Below are 9687 nucleotides of genomic sequence, written 5' to 3' on the forward strand. Positions count from 1 at the left end.
GCCCGTCAGGAAGTCCAGGATCCAGTTGCAGAGGGAGGTGTTTAGTCCCAGGATCCTTAGCTTAGTGATGAGCTTAGAGGGCACTATGGTGTTGAATGCTGAGCTGTAGTCAATGAATAGCATTCTCACGTAGGTGTTCCTCTTGTCCAGGTGGGAAAGGGCAGTGTGGAGTGCGATAGAGATTGCATCATCTGTGGATCTGTTGGGGCGGTATGCAAATTGGAGTGGGTCTAGGGTTTCTGGGATTATGCTGTTGATGTGAGCCATGACCAGTCTTTCAAAGCACTTCATGGCTACAGACGTCAGTGCTACGGGTCGGTAGTCATTTAGGCAGGTTATCTTAGAGTTCTTGGGCACGGGGACTATGGTGGTCTGCTTGAAACATGTTGGTATTACAGACTCAGTCAGGGACATGTTGAAAATGTCAGTGAAGACACTTGCCAGTTGGTCAGCACATGCTCGGAGTACATGTCCTGGTAATCCGTCTGGCCCTGCGGCCTTGTGAATGTTGACCTGCTTAAAAGTCTTACTCACATCGGCTACGGAGAGCGTGATCACATAGTCATCCGGAACAGCTGGTGCTCTCATGCATGCTTCAGTGTTGCTTGCCTCGAAGCGAGCATAGAAGTGGTTTAGCCTCGTCTGGTAGGCTTGTGTCACTGGGCAGCTCGCGGCTGTGCTTCCCTTTGTAGTCTGTAATAGTTTTCAAGCCCTGCCACATCCGACGAGCGTCAGAGCCAGTGTAGTATGATTCAATCTTAGACCTGTATTGACTCTTTGCCTGTTTGATGGTTCGTCGGAGGTCATAGCGGGATTTCTTATAAGCGTCCGGGTTAGTGTCCCGTTCCTTGAAAGCGGCAGCTCTACCCCTTTAGCTCAGTGCGGATGTTTCCTGTAATCCATGGCTTCTGGTTGGGGTATGTACGTACGGTCACTGTGGGGGACGACATCATCGATGCACTTATTGATGAAGCCAGTGACTGATGTGGTGTACTCCTCAATGCTGTCTGAAGAATCCCGGAACATGTTCCAGTCTGTGCTAGCAAAACAGTCCTGTAGCTTAGCATCTGCGTCATCTGACCACTTTTTTATTAACCGAATCACTGGTGCTTCCTGCTTCAGTTTTTGCTTATAAGCAGGAATCAGGAGGATAGAGTTATGGTCAGATTTGCCAAATGGAGGGCGAGGGAGAGCTTTGTATGCGTCTCTGTGTGTGGAGTAAAGGTGGTCTAGAGTTTTTTTCCCTCTGGTTGCACATTTAACATGCTGGTAGAAATGAGGTAGAACGGATTTAAGTTTCCCTGCATTAAAGTCCCCGGCCACTAGGAGCGCTGCATCTGGATGAGCGTTTTCCTGTTGATTAATGGCCTTGTACAACTCATTCAGTGCAATCTTAATGCCAGCATTGGTTTGTGGTGGTAAATAGACAGCTATGAAAAATATAGATGAAAACTCTCTTGGTAAATAGTGTGGTCTACAGCTTATCATAAGATACTCTACCTCAGGCGAGCAAAACCTCGAGACTTCCTTAGTATTTGATTTTGTGCACCAGCTGTTGTTTACAAATATACAGAGACCGCCACCCCTTGTCTTACCAGAGTCAGACGTTCTGTCCTGCCGATGTAGCATATAGCCTGCTAGCTGAATGTTATCATTGTTGTCGTTCAGCCACGACTCCGTGAAACATAAGATATTACAGTTTTTAATGTCCCGTTGGTAGGATAACCGTAATCTTAAATCGTCCATTTTATTCTCAAAAGCTTGAACGTTGGCTAATAGGATTGATTGGAGAGGCAGTTTACTCGCTCGCCGTCGGATCCTTACAAGGCACCCGGATCTGCGTCCGCGATATCTCCGTCTCTTCCTCACGCGAATGACGGGGATCTGGGCCTTGTCGGGTGTCTGTAGGATATCCTTCGCGACCGCCTCGTTGAAGAAAAAATCTTCGTCCAATGCGAGGTGAGTAATCGCTGTCCTGATATCCAGAAGCTCTTTTTGGTTATAAGAGACGATGGCAGAAACATTATGTACAAAATAAATTACAAATAACGCGGAAAAACACACATAATAGTACAATTGGTTAGAGGACTGTAAAACGGCAGCCATCTTCTCCGGCGCTGTTTATTCGCTGTATCAACCCATGGAGGTCTGGATTTGGAGTCACCCTCAAAATTAAAGTGGAAAACCACACTACAGGCTGATCCAACTTTGATGTAACGTCCTTAAAACAAGTCAAAATGAGGCTCAGTAGTGTGTGTGGCCTCCACGTGCCTGTATGACCTCCCTAAAACGCCTGGGCATGCTCCTGATGAGGTGGCGGATGGTCTCCTGAGGGATCTCCTCCCAGACCTGGACTAAAGCATCCGTCAACTCCTGGACAGTCTGTGGTGCAACGTGGCGTTGGTGGATGGAGCGAGACATGATGTCCCAGATGTGCTCAATTGGATTCAGGTCTGGGGAACGGGCAGTCCATAGCATCAATGCCTTCCTCTTGCAGGAACTGCTGACACACTCCAGCCACATGAGGTCTAGCATTGTCTTGCATTAGGAGGAACCCAGGGCCAACCGCACCAGCATATGGTCTCACAAGGGGTCTGAGGATCTCATCTCGGAACCTAATGGCAGTCAGGCTACCTCTGGCGAGCACATGGAGGGCTGTGCGGCCCCCCAAAGAAATGCCACCCCACACCATGACTGACCCACCGCCAAACCGGTCATGCTGGAGGATGTTGCAGGCAGCAGAACGTTCTCCACGGCGTCTCCAGACTCTGTCACGTGCTCAGTGTGAACCTGCTTTCATCTGTGAAGAGCACAGGGCGCCAGTGGCGAATTTGCCAATCTTGGTGTTCTCTGGCAAATGCCAAACGTCCTGCACGGTGTTGGGCTGTAAGCACAACCCCCACCTGTGGACGTTGGGCCCTCATACCACCCTCATGGAGTCTGTTTCTGACCGTATGAGCAGACACATGCACATTTGTGGCCTGCTGGAGGTCATTTTGCAGGGCTCTGGCAGTGCTCCTCCTGCTCCTCCTTGCACAAAGGCGGAGGTAGCAGTCCTGCTGCTGGGTTGTTGCCCTCCTACGGCCTCCTCCACGTCTCCTGATGTACTGGCCTGTCTCCTGGTAGCGCCTCCATGCTCTGGACACTACGCTGACAGACACAGCAAACCTTCTTGCCACAGCTCGCATTGATGTGCCATCCTGGGTGAGCTGCACTACCTGAGCCACTTGTGTGGGTTGTAGACTCCGTCTCATGCTACCACTAGAGTGAAAGCACCGCCAGCATTCAAAAGTGACCAAAACATCAGCCACGAAGCATAGGAACTGAGAAGTGGTCTGTGGTCACCACCTGCAAAACCAGTCCTTTATTGGGGGGTGTCTTGCTAATTGCCTATAATTTCCACCTGTTGTCTATTCCATTTGCACAACAGCGTGTGAAATGTATTGTCAATCAGTGTTGCTTCCTAAGTGGACAGTTTGATTTCGCAGAAGTGTGATTGACTTGGAGTTACATTGTGTTGTTTAAGTGTTCCCTTTATTTTTTTGAGCAGTGTATATCCACTTCCTAATTATTATGCTTACCTTTATTGATTTAAAAAGTGAGACCTGAACAACAGAGTAAGGCTAGTTGTGTGCTGGTTTATGGATTATTTTCTTTTTCATTTTTGTTGTTGTTGTAATAGTCCACTAAATCAGTGAACTAGGCCTTTATTACTCTTGTATGTGCAGAGACAAATATTTGTCAGCAGAGCAGCGAGAAAATCGTTACACATCTCACAGTACAAGAGCATTGCAGATTTTGTGCAGATCAAAATCAAACATCGGAACGTCTGGGACGACTCAAAAGACGGGATATGTAGCCCTCAGATTGCGTTGCTGACCCGCTCACATTAAACGAACGTCGGTGACGGATGCGTGCCCCGAGTAGGCAACGACTTGGGGATTTTCTCTCTGATCTCAAACTTGTCTGGGACAGCTAAATCTGGGCCAAAATCGCGTACGCCTGGCTATAGGCACCAAACAGAACTGAACAAACTCCATAAAAATATATTGTTGATTAAGATAGAGCTTACAATTAAATTGATAAGGAATATGCATCCTACCTTTGAAACACCTCTGCATATTTATCCCTTTTCCGTTCTTCCTGTGCCATCCAAATTTGTGCATAGCCTACTGGTCAAATTACTGCAGTCGAAAATAATGTGAACGATGATGAAGGCCAGTGTTGAAGATGCGACTTGCTGGTGCCGAGGGCCAGCGTGATGACTCAATCACGATTTATGGCATTATTTGAATGGCAGACCATTTGGGGGCTATCACAGTGGTCAAACACACCTTATCTGTGGCAATCTTGATAAAGAGACATTCTCCCGGAAGTCCTGGAGGTCGCTGACGCCAGGAGAGGTGTGAAGACTCCTGAAACATGAATCGACGAAATGAATGTTACTGTGAATGAAATTGTCAATCTTTGGATTGTTTCAAGAGTTCATAAAGATCTATTAATTTTTATATGTTTTATAATACTGTTCTATGGATTTTTCTATGCTGTTATTTTGGATTCTTTTTATCGTGAATATTACTGGTATGTACCATTTGCTAATTGTATTCTTATTGCGTAACTGTAATAAATCTGATTACTTTTAAATGGATACGAACCGTAGTCCTCACATTTCTGAGTAATATTCCTTGAATTATTATTTGGTGGAATGTCTAATGGTAAATGTTATTCACAATATACATAGAATACTTTATATGCTTGGTATCTAACTGTGCATCTCTGAGCTAAGGTTAACTCAATAATTTAATGCTAGGACATCGATTGCAAGATATTAGCTCTTGTCCTTTAGCCTCTTAATAATTGCATAATGGTAAACCTAGACACGTGCATAGTCTAGTATTCTGAGTGGTGACGCAAGGCTCGCAACAGTGGCTAAACCCACTGGATACGATTATGGGCCTAATTGCATTCACATGATAATGGAGTCAGATGGTATATCATAGTAGGGTCATAGACCCCTACACTAATTCTCTGTCATCCTCAGACAAAGTGAATTTTCACTATTCTACATTACCAGGTTGTTAGCTAGCTAGGTAACATGACTAAACAACCCACTGGGCAAAAACTGGTTGAATCAATGTTGTTTCCACTTCATTTCAACCCAAAAAATAAATGTGATGATGTTTAATCAACGTGGAAAACTGATTGGATTAGTAAAAAGTAATCAATTTATGGGCATTTTGTATTTTTACACCCAACTTTTAAACTAAATCTAATGACGTGGTGACATTTGTTGTTGATTTCACGTTGAATTCATGTTAGTTGACAACTCAACCAAATTTAAATAAAAACTAGACGTTGAACTGACGTCTGTGCCCAATGGGAATGTTGTTTGTTATCAAACCCCAAAAATAGCGACCCACCACATGGTTACAGTATATAAAATGCGTACAAGAACGCGCTTAGAAAAAAGGGTTCCAAAAGGGTTCTGCGGCTGTCCCCACAGGAGAACCTTTTTTGTTTCCAGGTAGAACCCTTTTGGTTCTACATGGAACCCAAAATACTTCTACCTGCAACCAAAAGGGGTTCTTCAAATGATTATCCTGAAGGGACAGCTGAAGAACCATTTTTGGTTCTAGAGAGCAACTTTTTTCTAAGAGTGTAGCTCCGATAATATGGGGCACAACTTTTAAATGGTTTGAGCGACAGACACACGGTTTTCAGCAACGTAAAGGCGAAAGCATGACTGTGACGAAACTGGGCTCCGTTTGTCCTCTATGGCAGTCAGGGGTTGCATAAACCCCTAATGAATACATGGAAAGGGGACTGTAGCTGTAGGATTAGTAGTGTTGAAACAAATAAACAGTGTGTTATTTCCTATAGAGGCAGTGTGAAGGCCTTATATTATCTCCTAACTAAGCAGGTTCTCAACCTGCCTGTTTCAAATTTAAGAGTAATCTGGTAAGAACACTTTCTACATTATAGAATAACAATGAAGACATCAAAACTATGAAATAACACATATGGAATAATGTAGGAACCAAAAAAGTGTTAAACAAATCAAAATATATTTTATAATTTAGATTATTCAAATAGCCACCCTTTGCCTTGATGACAGCTTTGCACACTCTTGGCATTCTCTCAACCAGCGTCATGAGGTAGTCACCTGGAATGCATTTCAATTAACAGGTGTGCCTTTTTAAAAGTTAATTTGTGGAATTTCTTTCCTTCTTAATGCATTTGAGCCAATCAGCTGTGTTGTGACAATGCAGGGGTGGTATACAGAAGATAGCCCTATTTGGTAAAAGACCAAGTCCATATTATGGCAAGAACAGATCAAATAAGCAAAGAGTGTGCAAAGCTGTCATCAAGGCAAAGGGTGGCTACTTTGAAGAATCTAAATTATAAAATATATTTTGATTTGTTTAACACTTTTTTGCTTTCTACATGATTCCATATGTGTTATTTCATAGTTTTGATATCTTCACTCTTATTCTACACTGTAGAAAATAGTAAAAATAAAGAAAAACCATTGAATGAGTAGGTGTGTCCAAACTGTTGACTGGTACGCCAAGGTAGTGGGTTCGATCCCCTGGACCACCCATACACAAAAATGTATGCAGGCATGACTGTAAGTCGCTTTGGATAAGAGCGTCTGCTAAATGGCATATTATTATTATTATTATTATTACTGAATGTAATGTGTCTCTGTGAATTATATCTGTATCTACTGTATGTAATGTTGTAACTTTTTTGCACCATGGAATTCAGGGACCATAATGAAAATAAGTCAATGACTTTTTTTGTGATGTCCCGGTCATCTTTGTATATCTTTGTAATCAGTGATTTGTCAAGGTGGTAACACCAATGACATATACTGAATAAATATTGTGATGTCACGAGAGGCTGTGTCCTGGAGGGACGTTACATCCCCCTGAGGTGGCTGCAAACCCAGACAGCTATGGCTCCATCTGCTGGTATGGTCGGGAACTCCAACCCTCTGTGGCCAATCTTCCCACGCAGCTGAAACCAATCAGGGGCTGATGGGCTGGAGTTGTTTGGAAGGGAAGAGACACGGTCTGGAGGGTGGGCTCTGGGAAGAAGAGAATTGTGTTATAATTTCGTTAGTTGCCGAAGACCTTAAATAAAAATCCTTGTTTTGGTTGAACCTGGACTCCTTGCACTACTTGGGCAACCCCGCTGGAAGCGGTAGCCTCTCGTGGCATCACAGATGGTGGAGAATACGGGCACGCTCAAGCGTTAATAGTGCATGTCAGAGGAGGATACCGAAGGTTTGATCACCCAGTTTTCCAAGTTGGCCGTAGGCTCCCCGCCGACTGATATGGAGGACATATTGAAAGCCCTTGTTGCTGGCCAGCAAGCCCAGATGCAAGCAAACGTGGCTCTCTTGGAGGAGCAAAAGAAAGCCAACCTTCTGAAGGCAGAGGAATTGCAGTTGCAGAGACAGAGGGTGGTCCAAAATACCCGCCCAATAAAGGCAAGTGACTTTATGTCTAAGATGGGAGCTACCGATGACATTGAGGCATACCTGCATGCATTTGAGGCCACGGCCACTAGGGAAGCCTGGCCCAAGCAACAGTGGGTTGGTCTGTTAGCCCCCTTTCTAACCGGGGAAGCGCTGAATGCTGTCCGGGACCTGGGCCCTGACCAGGTTACTGACTATGATGCCCTGAAGTCTGAGATCCTCAGCAGATATGGACTCACAAAGTTTGGTATGGCCCAGCGCTTTCACAGTTGGACCTTCCAACCAGACCAACCTCCTCGGGCGCAGATGCATGAACTTGTCCGAATCGCAAGGAAATGGCTGGATCCGCAGAGGAATACAGCAGCGGCGGTGGTGGAGGCCGTTGTGGTGGATCGGTACCTACGCGCCCTGCCTTATGAGGCGAAACGGGTCATCAGTCAACAGGCCTTGACCACGGCTGATCTGACCGTGGAAGCTGTGGAAAAGTACCAGGCCACAGCGGAGATGCTGAATGCTTCCCGAAAAGACCCCAGGAGTGCGGCCCCACCACAAATGGGAAGAACCCGTCCAAAGGACCCCAAGGTCTCGAACCCAGCCACGTCAGGACTTATCCCGGCTCCAGGGGGAGCCAGAAACCAGGCGGGTCCAAGAAGAGTACACCAGGAGGGGGAAACTCGACAGTGTTACCGGTGTGGGGAGATGGGACATATCTCCTGGCAGTGTGGGAAACCAGCCGATGAACCTATGCCCACTGCGGAGTCCTCCAGCTCAGCACCCACACACCGTGTTGCCTCGCTCTTGGGAGTCGTAGATGGCGGCCCAGATCGACCCCCACCTGCCCGGTAACTGTGAATCACCATGATGTGGAGGCCTTACTGGATTCTGGTAGCCGGGCCACCCTGGTGCGTAAGGATTTGGTGGGCCCAACGTGTCTGACCCCCGGGGAAAGTCCTCCCAGTTTCCTGTGTCCATGGGGACACCAGAGAATACCCCATTACTGAACTTACAATGACCAGCACACGGGGAACCATACACACGACGGCGGGGGGTGGTTGATTCCCTCCCCCGTCCCTGTCCTAATTGGACGAGACTGCCCAGCCTTTTACCCACTCTGGAGAGAGTCTCAGGAGAGGATAACCCGAGTACCTCGGAAACGGAGAGGCAAGACTCATCCTGGGAAGGCTCCGGTGCAATCCTCCGAGTTACTCACTCCCGCCCGGGCTCTGATAGGGATGGCAGGTGCCCAGACCGACACAGAGACGGAGCTACAGAATCTGGACAAAGAACTGTCTGGTCTGAAGGGGACCGCTGAGAGGTATCGTTTGTTAAAGCAACAGTTAGACATGAAGACAGAAGAGTTAGATATCCTCCAGGCTAAACTCCAACAGAGCTCCTTCCATAAGCAACAGGAGGAGCTGGAGAGGCTGCGCAGGACCATCGAGGAGTGTGAGGAGACCCTGCGCAGTAGTAAGGAGGTCCAGAAGAAGGCAGAGGAGAAGTACAAGGTGTTGGAGAACAAGATGAAGAATGCGGAGGCAGAGAGAGAGAAGGAACTGAAAGCTGCTCAACAGAAGCTAAACTCTGCTAAAACCAAGGCTGATGCGTTCAGTAAGAAACTCAAGGAGAGACAACAGGAGGCTGAGTCCCTGGTCCTAGAGGTGGAGGAGTTGAAGAGAGAGCAGGCTGGCAAGCACCACGGCAATGCGGACGCCCTCTCCCGGCGTGATGCCTTCTTCGCTGCCTTTACCCGACGAGGACGTCGGTCCCGAGGAGGGGGGATGTGTGATGTCACGAGAGGCTGTGTCCTGGAGGGACGTTACATCCCCCTGAGGTGGCTGCAAACCCAGACAGCTATGGCTCCATCTGCTGGTATGGTCGGGAACTCCAACCCTCTGTGGCCAATCTTCCCACGCAGCTGAAACCAATCAGGGGCTGATGGGCTGGAGTTGTTTGGAAGGGAAGAGACACGGTCTGGAGGGTGGGCTCTGGGAAGAAGAGAATTGTGTTATAATTTCGTTAGTTGCCGAAGACCTTAAATAAAAATCCTTGTTTTGGTTGAACCTGGACTCCTTGCACTACTTGGGCAACCCCGCTGGAAGCGGTAGCCTCTCGTGGCATCACAATATATAAATGCAACATGCAACAATTTCAATGAGTTTACTGAGTTACAGTTCATATAAGGAAATCAGTCAATTGAAATAAAT

Source organism: Coregonus clupeaformis, chromosome 19 (genome assembly GCF_020615455.1).
Source record: "Coregonus clupeaformis isolate EN_2021a chromosome 19, ASM2061545v1, whole genome shotgun sequence".
NCBI lineage: Eukaryota > Metazoa > Chordata > Actinopteri > Salmoniformes > Salmonidae > Coregonus > Coregonus clupeaformis.